Source organism: Phalacrocorax aristotelis, chromosome 14, assembly GCF_949628215.1.
Source record: "Phalacrocorax aristotelis chromosome 14, bGulAri2.1, whole genome shotgun sequence".
NCBI classification, from domain to species: Eukaryota; Metazoa; Chordata; class Aves; order Suliformes; family Phalacrocoracidae; genus Phalacrocorax; species Phalacrocorax aristotelis.
In genome coordinates, this window is record NC_134289.1 from 4,333,952 (window position 1) to 4,347,108 (window position 13,157).

A 13,157-nucleotide genomic window follows, 5' to 3' on the forward strand; every position below is an offset into this window, starting at 1 on the left:
TTCCTTTGAGCCAGAGGAGATGTGCAGCTCTTGTCACAGAGGTCACCTGAGGCAGAACTAAATACTTCTTGACACACATAACTTCTGGCAGAGTCCTGCCCAAAGGCTTCTGCCCTTGCTGGTAGCTTCCTTTAACACCTCCGTAGCAGGACTTTTCCCATGATATCCTAGGAATAAAGTAGGTAGGAAGGGACTACAGAAGATGGTGGAGTGAAGGTGGTTGCTGGCACTAGGAGGACAAGGTCAGGGTATTATATTTGAAATAGGGGATTAGGAGACCATTTCATGTCCTCCAGTACAGGAAACCTCTCCCTCTTGCACCCTGGTGCCAGGGCAGAGCCTGTTTTTCCCAGAGCATTCCTCAGGGTGTGGGTGAGGTCAAGTGTGCATCTGTGTGTGTGTGAAATCAAGCAGCCTTTGGTAATTGAGAGGTGCAAACGATTATGTTACAGCGGTTTATTTAATATGCTGACTGCTGATGCCCTGCCGTGCTGGGCTTTGATCTTTCCCTGTCCCTCTTCTCTGAGGATGAGGTTTCTTCATTAGGTTGCTTGTGATGTATGAGCAGGGAGTTTTAGTCTCATCTTTGCGCCAAGTCACCTGAAACCTCCCTTTGAGAATGACACTGGGTCAGAGTCATTTCTTCTCCTCTTTAAAGCACAAACGGTGCAGAAATGACTTGGCAAAAGCTGCATGAGCAGCTCCTCGCTCTCGCCTCTCTTTTTGGGCCTCTGGAAGCTGACGGGTGGCCGTCTTGCCTTGGTGTTGCTCTTCCCGGAGACGGTCTGTCCGTGGAGGTCTGTGAAGCAAAAGGAATGTCAGTAGGACTGGAGGAGAATAGTCTCCTCTCCCCTGCCTTCAGATTTACCTCTGGGTTTGCTATTTACAGCACCTGGTAGAGAGGACTTCCTTCTCCAGGTGAAGAGAGAGATGGAGAGTGGGTTTCTGCATCTCCCCTGGGCGTTGGTGCTGTGTTAAGCCCCAGTCTTTATATACCTGGAGCAGCTGTGCCATATCTCCTCTTGCTTGTTGTCACTTCTGCTCTGCGAGCTGATATTGTGAACCTGAAGCCTTCTGTGTTTCTGATCTTAACCTGTGTCAAACCCGGGGAGCAGGGAGAGCAAGGCTCTGGTGATGGTTTGGTAAATTTAGGGCTGGCTGAGGAAAGGGAGCTGCAGGCAGGTGATCTGGACAAAAACTAAATCGAAGAGGCTGACCCCAGAGCCTGTGTCTTGCCTGTCACGCTGCTTTGCACGTGAGCTATGGTTTTGACGGGAGGGATTTCCAGGACCGTCTAATTGTTTGGGGTATAGCAAGCACGGTGCTCCCCCCAGCGCACCCACTTGGCTTCCAGAGCTGTGCTTTTCTGGAGGGTGGCCTAATCTAATGATAAGGCATCATGTGCCAGTTTCCAGTGTCTATCCGTGATCTTTAACCAAGGGCACCGATCAGAGGTAATGAGCCATGAACTCGTTGCTCAGCCAGCATCCTGGAGGTACTTCTGGTCTTCTGCTGGGGAGACAGCGTTTCCTTGTCAGGCACTGTGAAAGCAAGGGATGGGGTCCCACTGTCTAAGGAGGACCATCCAAGGGCTATGGTCCAAGGGAGATTCAGCCAGTGAATTTACTCTCTGTGTGCTGGCATGGCTCTTGAAGAAGAGATGCCTTCGTGCTTTGAGAGCTTTGCTGGGCCATGGATTGTCCCTGTTGCTTGTCCAGAAGTACTCAAAACGGGAGGTGATGTGGTATGGAGACGTGCCTTCAGAAGCTGAGGCCCCCCAGAGCCAGGGTACACCTTGGATGCAGCTGAGGCTGGGGAGCCGGTCATGGTAAGGGGTGATAGCATCCCCAGGTCACCCCCATGCTCCAGGCAGCTCAGGCCGGGGCGAACAGTGAGGGCATGAGTAGCAAAATCTGCCTCGAAGACGACCCAGCCAAGCTGAAGGGCCTATAGCTAATGAATAAACAGGAGCTTGGGGATGGAGAACAGGCCAGCAGAAGTACTGGTGCGGCTTTGCATAGGCTGGTTCTGTGCAGAATTGGCAGCTAATGAGGGTTTTTCTCTTTTTAATTTTGAGATAAATGGGTGTATCGATTTGCAGTTGTCCTAGCTAATGGAGCAGCAACAGAAAGGCTATTTAAACCTCACTGCTATTGTGCAGCACTAGGAAAGTCAAAAGAAGAGTGTGCATAAATAAATGGAACATGAAGTAAACTGACCTTTAAAAACAATACTGCCTCTAAATACTCGTCCTGGTGTTTCACGCAGTCCACTTGATTTGAGAATGGGAATTTATTTGGGCATGGGCTGCAAACTGTGATCCCTCTCTAGCGTGGGGAGGGGGGGGGAGAGGATGCCCAGTTTAACTGTGAGCTCCTCTGCATCACAGCAGCTCTGAATACCCAGACTGGGGATCGCTCATGTGTCAGGCTGATGACGCTGGTCCTCTGCACTTGTCGTGTCTTAATTGTGTTCCCGGCACCTGCCTGGAATAGCTGAGCGCGGGGCTGTGTGTCAGGAGAGGGACGTTTCTCCAGCGTAATCGTCCGTCCCGTCTGGGCAAGGGCGCCCCGTGATTTGCTTGTCAAAAGGCAACGAGGCAGTGCAGACGCTTTCAAGTCTGTAAAGAAGGGGGGAATCCTGCTAGAATTGGCAACTTAATTCACCAAGCTGGCCTCGACAGAGCTCATTAAGTTCTCGTGTATTCATTTCAGGCTAATGGCTGTCATGCTGACTGCTGTTTGATTTGCTGTAATAGACTTTTACGGCTTTCCAGTTTGCTAGGACGTGTGTGCCTGTGCCTGTGCCCTGTGGTGCTGCTGTAGTACATTAGTTACCTCATGTGCTTGCTACTCTGACCTTCAGGGTTTGTTCTCCTCTTGGATGCATCCCTTGCACTTCACCTCTTGCACACGCTCTTTTTTTACCCTCCTCATCCTCACAGGGCCCGAGGGTACTGTGTTTCTGGGAGTCTGAGGGTTTGGCTTTTAAATCAGGAAAGACGTATTGCTGAGCCTGTGGCAGGCTGTTGTGGCGATGCCTCAGTTTCTGACAAGCCCGATCTGCTTTATCTAATCTATTTTTCCATTTGACTGGATCTGTAGGAAACTCTAGTCTTGTTGGATTGTCATGGTTCAACGGGTTTACGTGAAGGGAGCAAAAGAAGTGGAGCCAAGTCCTCACGTTGGTTTTGTGGTATTTGGTGTGGTGTTGAGATCGCGGTGGACTATTCCCATAGGCGCCTGCTAGGCTCTCCTGTCCCAGCTTCCAAGCATGAGACCTTCTGGGGCATGCAGCCCTCCATTTGCCTTTGAAGTGAACATCCTTATTTAAGCTTATGCTTAAAAGGCATGGCTCTGCAAATCTGTCTTTTGCATCTGCTGCTTCAGGCGCTACACCATCTACAGGACCACGTCCTGGGTCCTGCAAAGACTCCTCAAACGCTGAGGCCGTTGTGTGGCGGGATAAGCAGATCTAGTACCTTCTTGGGAAGAGCTGTTTTCCCCTGTCACCCCCCAGCATCCAGAGTCTGCTGATCAAGTTCAAACTGTCTGTGGCCTCCTCGTGGCCCTGGAGCATTGTCAGTCTTCACATGTTGGCAGGAAGGTCACTTAATTGTTGGTTTCTTTGCTGAATGTTCCCTCTGGAGGTTTCCAGTGGGGTTTTCTCTCCCTCAGTGTTCTCCCCACCTCACTCCTCCTGTTACCGTTAACACACCAAGTGATTTATAAAGTAACATGTATTATTGGGTAACACTTTTCAGCAAAAAGCTGTCCTCAGCCAGGCTCTGGGCCAGAGGCTGCTGTTTTGCACCCCAGCCGTTCATGAGATGCCAGTTGCACCACAGAAAAGTGTCTGTAACTTGACAGGAGATATTAATTATAATGGGGCTCTGTTTTCAAAAGGCGCCCACTGCACCTATAACCACAACCATCTGTGTTGGGAATGTGCTTATCTTGTCTTGAGCTCAAGCAAGCGCCAGTAAGATGCAGGGCTGTGGGAAAGGAGTTTAAAAATAGAAAGTTTCTGGGGAGCACGCAGCATTGGCTAGGCAGCTACAGTCCAGCTTGCAGGTGTCGCGTCTCCTGAACTCAGCCCTGATTTACCAATTTATTTTAATTGGGAGGCAGGCGGGCACTTAACATCGACAGCAGTCCCTTCTGCTTGGGGAGTAGCATTTGGGATTGAGCCTTCGCAAGCTGCTGGTCACCCTTTCCATCCTTAATATGGTGGTGTAATTGAAACAGTGGCTTTTATGATAGGGCTTTTTTTTTTTTTTTTTAATTGCGCAGAAAGATGTTTGGCGGGGAGGGGGAGAGAAAGGAGGGGGCTTTCACTGCCTTGTCCCATTACACAGCCTGGAACCAGACCACGCTAGATGGTGAGCTGGGGCAGGGAGGATCGGAGAAAGCCCCAAAAGCCCTAGCTGTAATTAAAATTATTATTTTGCTTTAATGGTAATAATGTCGGTAATTACATCAGTTTCCCTGCCATCCTGCCTGGGAGTCTTCAGGGGCTCATATAATTCTATTGCAATGGCTCTGAGGCCTGACGCCGCGCATACGAAGCAGCTACAATGAGCGTGAGCTCCCACTTCAGCCCCATTAGCCATTCCCTTGCACGTTCCCAGACACCTTTTGGGGTTGGTTTTGTGTTTTGGTGTTTCTTTCTCCCTCCTTTAAATAAAGAGCCTTTAAATTGAAGGAGATGATAACAGAACTGATAAGAAAGATGTTCCTGCCATGTTGCAAAATGGCCTATAATCATTGCTGGCTGCTTTCCTTCCTCGTTTCTGTTTTTTCTTTCCCCTTCTCCCCACTCACTGTTTTCCTTCCCTCCCTGCCCTTATGCTTCTGTGAGGATTTTAGGAACAGCACAAGTAATTTACCATGAATAACTTATCCACCAAATCCAGGCTCCCCCTCCCTCTGCCACCTTTGCACGCACAAAATTTGCAAGCATATCGAACTCCTCCACAGCACTTCGTATGCAATTTTGTTTGTTTGTGGTGGGGATTTTTTTGTTGGGGATTTTTTGTTTTGTTTTTAAAAACTTCCTAGAGAGGTGACAAAAAAATTAGTGAGTTATTCAAGCTGCGTTCATTAAACACTGTTGGCCAGTAGCAAGTCAGTTCTCTTTCCTGGGTAGGCAAGCATCTCCATCTCCCCTCCACCCTGGCATCCCGTTGGCACGGCCAGGGCTGGGGACTGAGGGTGGTCTCTCACCTCTGGTGCCTGTTGGAGAAGTGGGAGGTGAGGCTTTGGCTGGTGCTCACCGCAGCAAGAGAGCCTCTGTCGCACAGGTACGCAACGATCATCTGCAGCGGGCGAAACGTTCATAGAGCTTCCCGAGCACCCTAATTTTTAATTGTGTTTATTGTTGCTGGGTTTCAAAGCCAGCCTCCATCAGCCCTGAGAGAAGAGTTGGCTGACAAAATAACAGGTTAGCTCTCCATACTGTCTCTCTGGCTTCACAGAGCTGGTCACCATGTGTTTGTTTTGATGTTAGTCCTTTCCAGATTTTTTTTTTTTTTTAACTTTTGAGCAACCTTTAATTACTTTCCAGCTTTGTCCAGCAAACTTGTGGAAGCAGCAACATGTTGTGAAGGGTATGCCTTTCCTTTAATAGTCTTAAGTGCAGGTGTGCTGTCCGTCTATTAAAAAGCCGTCTCTTAGCTGGATGAGATAATCCCTTTGAGAGGGTTTCATCTGCTCTGTAATCACCAGGTAGAAGATAATATCCCTCAAAGAAATTATGCCTTTTCCCCTCCTCTCACAACCCTAGCCTGCATATCCGCCAAGACGGGGTTATTTCTATGCTGGTCGGGAAGATTGAATGTTAAAACGTATCTCTACATGGAGAAAATTGCCAAGCCAAGGTTTTGCCAACAGTGCTGTGGGACGCTCTTTTTCATCAGTAATCGAGAGGCTGCGCAAGTGACCATCTCCTGGCTTGCGCTGGTGTGGAAAAGCAGAAAGAAGGGGAGCTGAGCAAGTAGCAAGTAGATAGGGACCGAGGCATGTGACTAACGAACAAGTCATCAGGCTTAGCCTACTGCGGCGGGTGCAATGCCACGTGCGTTGGCACACTGGGTACGTTTGGCTCTCGGGTGAGTTTGTAAATATTCATGCAGATCTCTGCTTTCCACGTGCAAGCAAAACATAAACGGGCTGTTTAAGTGGAGGGAAGGTTGGGCGCTGTCTCGGGCATTCATTCTGGCTTTTGGATGCTGGCGGTTCCTTCGGGCAAGAGCTTGGAAGCGTATCAGGCAGCAGCTGCCATCTTCTCCCTGCTCTTTTCTGCCAGTGGTGAAGGAAGGTGCTTAAAACAGGCTGCAGTGCATTGAGGAAAACAGCGTTTGGGCTAAAGGATTTGCACAGCTGACATCAGAGATGACCGTGGGATTTATGTAGAAACTTTTCTTTTCAAGGGTTGAGGTGTTTAATAGAGAGTCGTGCTGCATCTGTATGACAAGACGTGGAGGATTTGAGTGGCATGGCTTGGGTACAGGGGGTTGGGAGGCTTGCGGAGGTCTCTCCTTTCCTTGCACAGTGAAAGCCGTTGTGTGATGAAGCAGGTGCTCAGACCTGGAAGCATTCTTCCCTCTGAAGGTCATCTGTGTGGAGGTGTTTGTCATTATTGCTGATGCATATACTGTGACGCCAGATGGAGAACATCAAAGGGTCTTGAGTGACGTCCTGATGTCCTAGGGAGAAAGTAAGTCTCCACCTCTGGCAGTCCTGTCACTTGTCTGGCTTCACCGGTGAATAGGAGACCCTGGTCCTTTAAAACACATGCCTGAGGAGTGAAATGAGAGATGCAACAGAAACTACTGGGGCGGAAAACTCCAAATGGCGTGGAAGTAATGTGTAAAGTGTCCTGGAGATAACAGTCATTTCCACCAGGCAAAACTTGGGCTCTTTCTGGAAGGATACTGCAGCAAGGGGGGGGCAGCCTGAAAAGTAGAAATAGTTGTGCTGTTCTGAGCAGTGTAATGCTGGGGTAGGTGAAGGGGACTGGAAAGCAGAAAGGGGAGACAACAGTAGATTTAGAGCTGGAAGGAAAGCTAGTGGGGGCAGCAAGCGATTTGGTGCCTCTGTGTGGGAGCTGTCGTGCTGGGAAAATAAGACTCCTGGAGCCAAGGAAATGATCTTGGGGCAGAGGAAGAGAAAGCGGACAGAAGCATTCTGCAAGCAAGGAGTACCCAGGCACAGAGGATGGAGATAACATAGACACATCAGTAACCATTCCTCTTGGAAGAAATGGGGACAAGGAAAAAGATCCTCTCTCGCTGAGCTCCTGAGAAGCCCCAGGACACAGGCATGCTCTCGGGTGCTTGGTAGGAGTTTCTTCGTATGGGTGCTGAGACCCAGTATCTGCCCATCCCTTGCTGATTTTCAAAGCTCTGAGTTTATGGCAGGTGTCCGTCCAGACCCGTCCCCGAGGTCAGGATGCCGTCTGAGCTCAGGATGGCCGACGCCAAGTGATCATGGATCCCTAGGACCCCTCGGCCCTGCTGCCAACAAGTGGCTGGGTTCTCAGGCCAGCCACGCTTTCTCTGAAGCAGAGGCGGTGGCGTGTGGTCCCGCAGCAGCTCTTGCGGGGGGAGCAATTGGGGATTGGGATGAAAGGCGGCTCTTTTCCAGGGGACTGGAAGCGCCCGCGCGGGGCGTCCGAGCCCAGCCCTTTCAGTATAATTACAGTTACACATCTGGGCAGCAGATGGCTTCAAGGTCTCTTCGTTGTCCCCAGCAGGAGGAAGGGTGCTCTGCTGCCAGAAACGGGCAGAGGAGCGAGGAGCTAACGAATGTGACCTGCTAGCAATTAGTTTTGTTTTATCTCGCTTTCCTCCAGTTACGATATTCTCCCAGAAGCCTGGGACGTAACTTATTATCTCATGCCAGCCAGCAAAAGCTGCGTCCCCTCGCTTTGCATCCCTGTTTTGTTTACCTCCCTCTCTGTACATCATCTTTTAAGTCGGCAGCGGGAGCGTGCCTGGCCGTAGAAATGTTTATTAAGGCGCGCAAGCTGCGAAGGCAGCGTGCGGGCAGCGGCTGCAAGACAGCCTTCATTAAAAGTGATTTCTCTATAAGTGAACTGGTTTTTGCCCGCATAATCACGCAGTTTGTTGTTTCGGGCTCCTTTTTCAGTTGCGCCGCCTAAATTAAGGCACGATTAAGGTCATGCAGAAATGCATCGTGCCGGGGGACGGTGCCCCAGCCGCTGCCGTTTTAGGATATGGGGTCTTTTGAACCTGAAATAATTGAGCTCAGCGGCAGACCTGCGAGGCGGGTACACGTTAGCATCCTCGCTCAGCGCAGTTAGGGAAGGTGAAGCTAGAGCTGGCAGAAGAGGCTTGCCAAAGCATTTTTTTTCAATAAAAATGGTGGTTTTAATTAAGATGGAAATATTTAGACAAAATGTTGTCATTTTGATGGCAAAGCTGGGCAGAAATAGCATTTCAAAAGAACAATAAAAACCGCTCTTGCAATAGATTCATTCCAATTTCTTTTTCAGAATTGCATTTTATGTTTTATTAGTTTGTAATGTGTCAGTGACAGTCATGTATAATAAGCTTTCTCCTGCTGGTCATACTTTGTGATAAAATAATAGACTAAATCAGTCTCTCTATATATTTTTAAAATATTTATGTGTGAACTGAACAGTTTGTAGCAAACTATTTTCATTACAAATGGGAGATATTTGATCTGGGAAGAAGTTTCAATCAGTATTAGGCAGCCACTGCTTAATTTCGACCATTAATTGCTGTTGAAACTTAAATTGGTCAGAATGAATAATGAAGAGAGCAGAAAAACTGAATATAGGGTTCAAGGCAATGTTGTTTTAAAAACTTCCAGATTATTTTTTTTATTACTATTTTCAGGGTCTGTTTTACAGGAGTTTTGAAAAGCTTCCCCCCCCACCCCAAAATGGGATGCAAACCAAACCCAGGCGGACGCGGGTTCAGACAGCTTGTGTTGTGCAGGAAGGCTTGGCTCGGGGCAGCGTGATGCTGAGCTGCTGGGCATTTACGGGGATCGTCTCCGCCGCTGCAATATTGCCGTCGGGCCCGCTCCCTTCTGAGCAGCAGAACTGAGCAAATGCGCCCTAAATGAGCTCTGCAAATACGCTTTTGCAGTTTTCTTGTCGCCCTGCCGCCCCTTTCGTGACTCCTGCCATATTTCTGCCGCTCTGCCTTGCTTTCCAAATGTCAGGCTCTGCTCTTTTTTTCAGCACGAGCTGCTCGCAGGGTGGTTTTGTGCACCCGCAGGCTTGCACGTGCATGCAAGGGGTCTCGACAAATAGCCGTGCAAGCCAGCTCTGTGTCTTAATTATCTGGAAGCGTACCGCATTAAGCGAAGTGTGAAGAGGTGCACGGGTGGAAGGAGAGAGCCTGGTGGCCATCGCCCTATACGGGACAGCAGTTGTTCGTTCCTCTCTTTCTAGGGACTGAGCTTATTCAGCAAGGTCCGGGGGTCTTGCTGGGGTGCAAGCGTGGGGTATTCAGCCACGGCCCACCCGTCCCCTCTCAGCTCAGGCAATGGTTATACTGACAACCTCCCTGTTTTTCAAACGTGCCTTGGTTTTCATCATGTTGATATGTCACTTCCAGCTAGGCTTGGCCCACAATTGTAAATCAAACTTGAAAGGGTAATAAGAAGGAGGGAAGGGAGAAGAGGAGATATTAATTAAGTCGGCCACCTCCTGCCAAGCCTGTGTGTGATGAGCCTCGGTTGTTCATACGTGTTTTGAGGCATCGCCTGGGGTCTGGCTGTTTGTGCCAAGGTGGCCACCAGCACTACCTTCGTACTGGGATTTAAGGAGGGGAAAAAAGGAGTTTGGAACCCACGGGCTGGTATGCTCATCTGAGGCATGGGGGTGTTTCGGTTTTGATTGTTTTTTGTTTGGTTTTGGGGGTTGTTGGTTGGTTGGGGATTTTTGTTTCCTTTTTTGGGTTTTTTTGCACTTCTCAGTTCATTACCAAGAGTGGAAGGTATTTTCCACTAATTAGTAAACCTTTATTTAGAGGTAAGTCAAGAGTACAGCCCTCTGAGCTTTGGAGAAAGGGGGACCTACCTCTGCTTTGTACCCTAAATGGACCTTGATGAGCAACCTGAAGGGGGAACAGTTTCTGCTGTGCGTGTGATTTGGAGGACCCCAAACCTACATGGGTCAGGAGCTACTGAGCCAGCGCTTGGAAAACCACTCTATCAAACACACTGGAAACATAGGGCCAGATGTGTGTGTGCAGATTTCTCAGCCTCCCAGGAGCAAACGCTGCCCTCTCTGAGATGTATTGCCTCTGAGATGTATTGGGGTGGGCTGAGAGGGTTAAAGCATGAAGCTGTTCCGCTGCAGTGGTTAGCTGATGGCCCGTGAAGCATCGCAGGGGTTTTCAGCTGGTTGGTGAAGTAGCAGGACAGGCAGATATTTTGTTTTCCTATAAATAACTTGTGCATTTGGGAAGGAGATTTTGCAAAGAGGCTGCTGCTTCTGGTATGAGTCCCCGAGGACTGCAGCACTGCAGTTTGCCCCAGTCCTTGCAGTCAGCAGGGAAATGGGTGCTGGGGCTGAAGTCCAGGTGTCACATAGGTGGGGTTGGCTCTGCCCTGCGGGGCATAGCTCCAGCATTGCCTCTGAGCACATCTACCTTGTGTGCTAACTCCTGCTCAGGTCTGAGGGCTGCAGGAGCTTCGGGGGCTGGGCTGGGAGAAAGCTGGAAGCCTGTATCCTCCTAACATGGATGGGTGAGCCTGGTGTCCCACCAGTTATCACGGGGGCCCTTCTCTGCAAGACTTTCATTGAAGACCTAATTTCCGAGGGCCCTGAACACAAGACCTACTCCTTTCTGCAAGGCAAATGGTACTTCTTCAGCAAGGTTGCACCTCCAAAGACAGGTCCTGCTTGACTTACCTGATCTCCTTCTATAACAAGGTGACCCACTTAGCGGATGAGGGAAAGGCTGCGGATGTTTTCTACTGGGACTTTAGTAAAGCCTTTGACACCGTTTCCCACAGCTTTCTCCTGCAGAATTTGGCTGTTCATGGCTTGGATGGGTGTACACTTTGCTAGGTAAACAACTGTCTGGCTGGCCGAGCCCAAAGAGTTGTGGTGAATGGAGCTAAATCCAGGTGGCAGCTGGTCACGAGCGGGGCTCCCCAGGGCTCAGTGTTGGGGCCAGCTCTGTTTAATATCTTTATCAATGACCTGGATGAGGGGATCGAGTGCGCCCTCAGTGAGTTTGCAGATGACACCAAGCTGGGTGGGAGTGTTGATCTGCTGGAGGGCAGGAAGGCTCTGCAGAGGGACCTGGGCAGTCTGCATCGATGGGCCGAGGCCAGTTGTATGAAGTTCAACAAGGCCAAGTGCCGGGTCCTGCCCTTGGGTCACACCAACCCCAGGCAGCGCCCCAGGCCTGGGGCAGAGGGGCTGGGAAGTGCCCGGCGGAGAAGGCCCTGGGGGTGCTGGCTGACAGCCGGCTGGGCATGAGCCAGCAGTGCCCAGGTGGCCAAGGAGGCCACCAGCCCCCGGGCTTGTGTCAGCACTGGTGTGGCCAGCAGGAGCCGGGCAGGGATGGGGCCCCTGTGCTCGGCCCTGGGGAGGCCCCACCTCGAATGCTGGGCTCAGGTTTGGGCCCCTGGGGACAAGAAGGGCCTTGAGGGGCTGGAGCGTGTCCCGAGAAGGGCAGCGGGGCTGGGGCAGGGTCTGGAGCACAAGTGTGCTGGGGGGCGGCTGGGGGAGCTGGGGGGGTTTAGCCTGGAGAAGAGGGGGCTGAGGGGAGCCCTTCTCGCTCCCTGCAGCTGCCTGAGAGGGGCTGGAGTGAGGGGGGGGCTGGTCTCTGCTCCCAGGTAACAAGCGATAGGCCAAGAGGAAATTGCGTCAAGGTGCATCAAGAGAGGTTTAGATTGGACATTAGGAAAAATTTCTTTGCCAAAAGGGCTGTCAAGCGCTGGACCAGGCTGCCTGGGGAAGGAGTTGAGTCACCGTCTCCGGAGGTATTTAAAAGACATGTGGATGTGGTTTTTAGGGACATGGTTTAGCGGTGGACTTGGCAGTGTTGGGTTGATGGTTGGACTTGATGATCTTAAAGGTCTCTTCCAACCTAAAGGATTCTATGATTCAGAGCATGTGCTTCACCATCAGTCCCTCATCATCATCATCTTAACTGCTGTCTTGCTGTGCGCTCACATGTCCTGTGATTTGCTTAGATGATGTCAGGAGGAAGTTAGCTCTTATCTAGAAGATGGCAGACCTGTTCTTCACCGATTTGTTTGAAGCGGTGAATCCTTCACTGCATTATTTTCTTATTGTGAGCACCTCTGAAAAGTGTGTAAGTGGCTGCGTTGCGCTGATCTGTCTCTGTGGGGTGCATGGGGCTGTTTGGTGGCCCAAGCAGGAAGGATGGTGTTTTTTTCCTTGCACCTAAAGTGCATCTTCAAGGAGCCTGATCTCTGTGTGTCTGATGTTTTGGGCTTTGGAGCTCAAGAGGCAGGCAGACGCTGGAAGAAGAGCAAGAAGGAGCCAAATCCATGGCAGGAGGATGCCTGGCAAGGAGAGGAGAAGGCAGCCTAGAGGAGGCCTTTAGGAAAGGTGGGCAATAAGGACAGGACAGCCATGCCTGACACTGGCTGCAGAGACTGCGAGCCGTATCCCTTCTGCACATTCACTCAAGGCTGGGTTGTGGCAGGCATGCTTTTTTTTGGGGGGGAGGGTTTGGTTAAAAAGCCTCATTGGAGCGTTATGGAATCAGAATGTGAAGGGTAATTGAGCTGAAAGCCATTCTCTTCCTGCAGCCTGTGCCGCGGGACCTGCTGAAGCACCCTCAAATGCCAGCCTGGGAATCCTGCTGGAAGAGTAGGAGGTGGGGGAGCACCATCTCAGCTGGGTCCCCTCAGCCACCCAGTGCTTCTGGACAGGGGTAGGAGATGATCCCTATAGGGGTGATGTGGAGGAGAGCCAGACTAGTGACAGATTAAAGTTTTGTGTGAAACAGGCACGGAAAGGTAAATAGGTTCCTGAGCCACAATCTCCATTCTTGCAGAAATCGGTCTGCTCTCCAAATGAGTCCCCGCAGCTCAGACAGTGTCTCCCTATGTCCGTCTGTGGTCATGTCTTCCTACCGCACCCCTTCCAAGCACAGGACGTCAGAGCGGAGC

At 50.5% G+C, this 13,157-nt stretch overlaps 1 protein-coding gene across 1 annotated transcript in view; it reads left to right on the top strand.

The window, feature by feature from the left end:
• Positions 1-13,157, top strand: part of CDH23 (cadherin related 23) — a 204,658-nt gene that overhangs the window by 44,499 nt on the left and 147,002 nt on the right. The window lies entirely within an intron of this gene.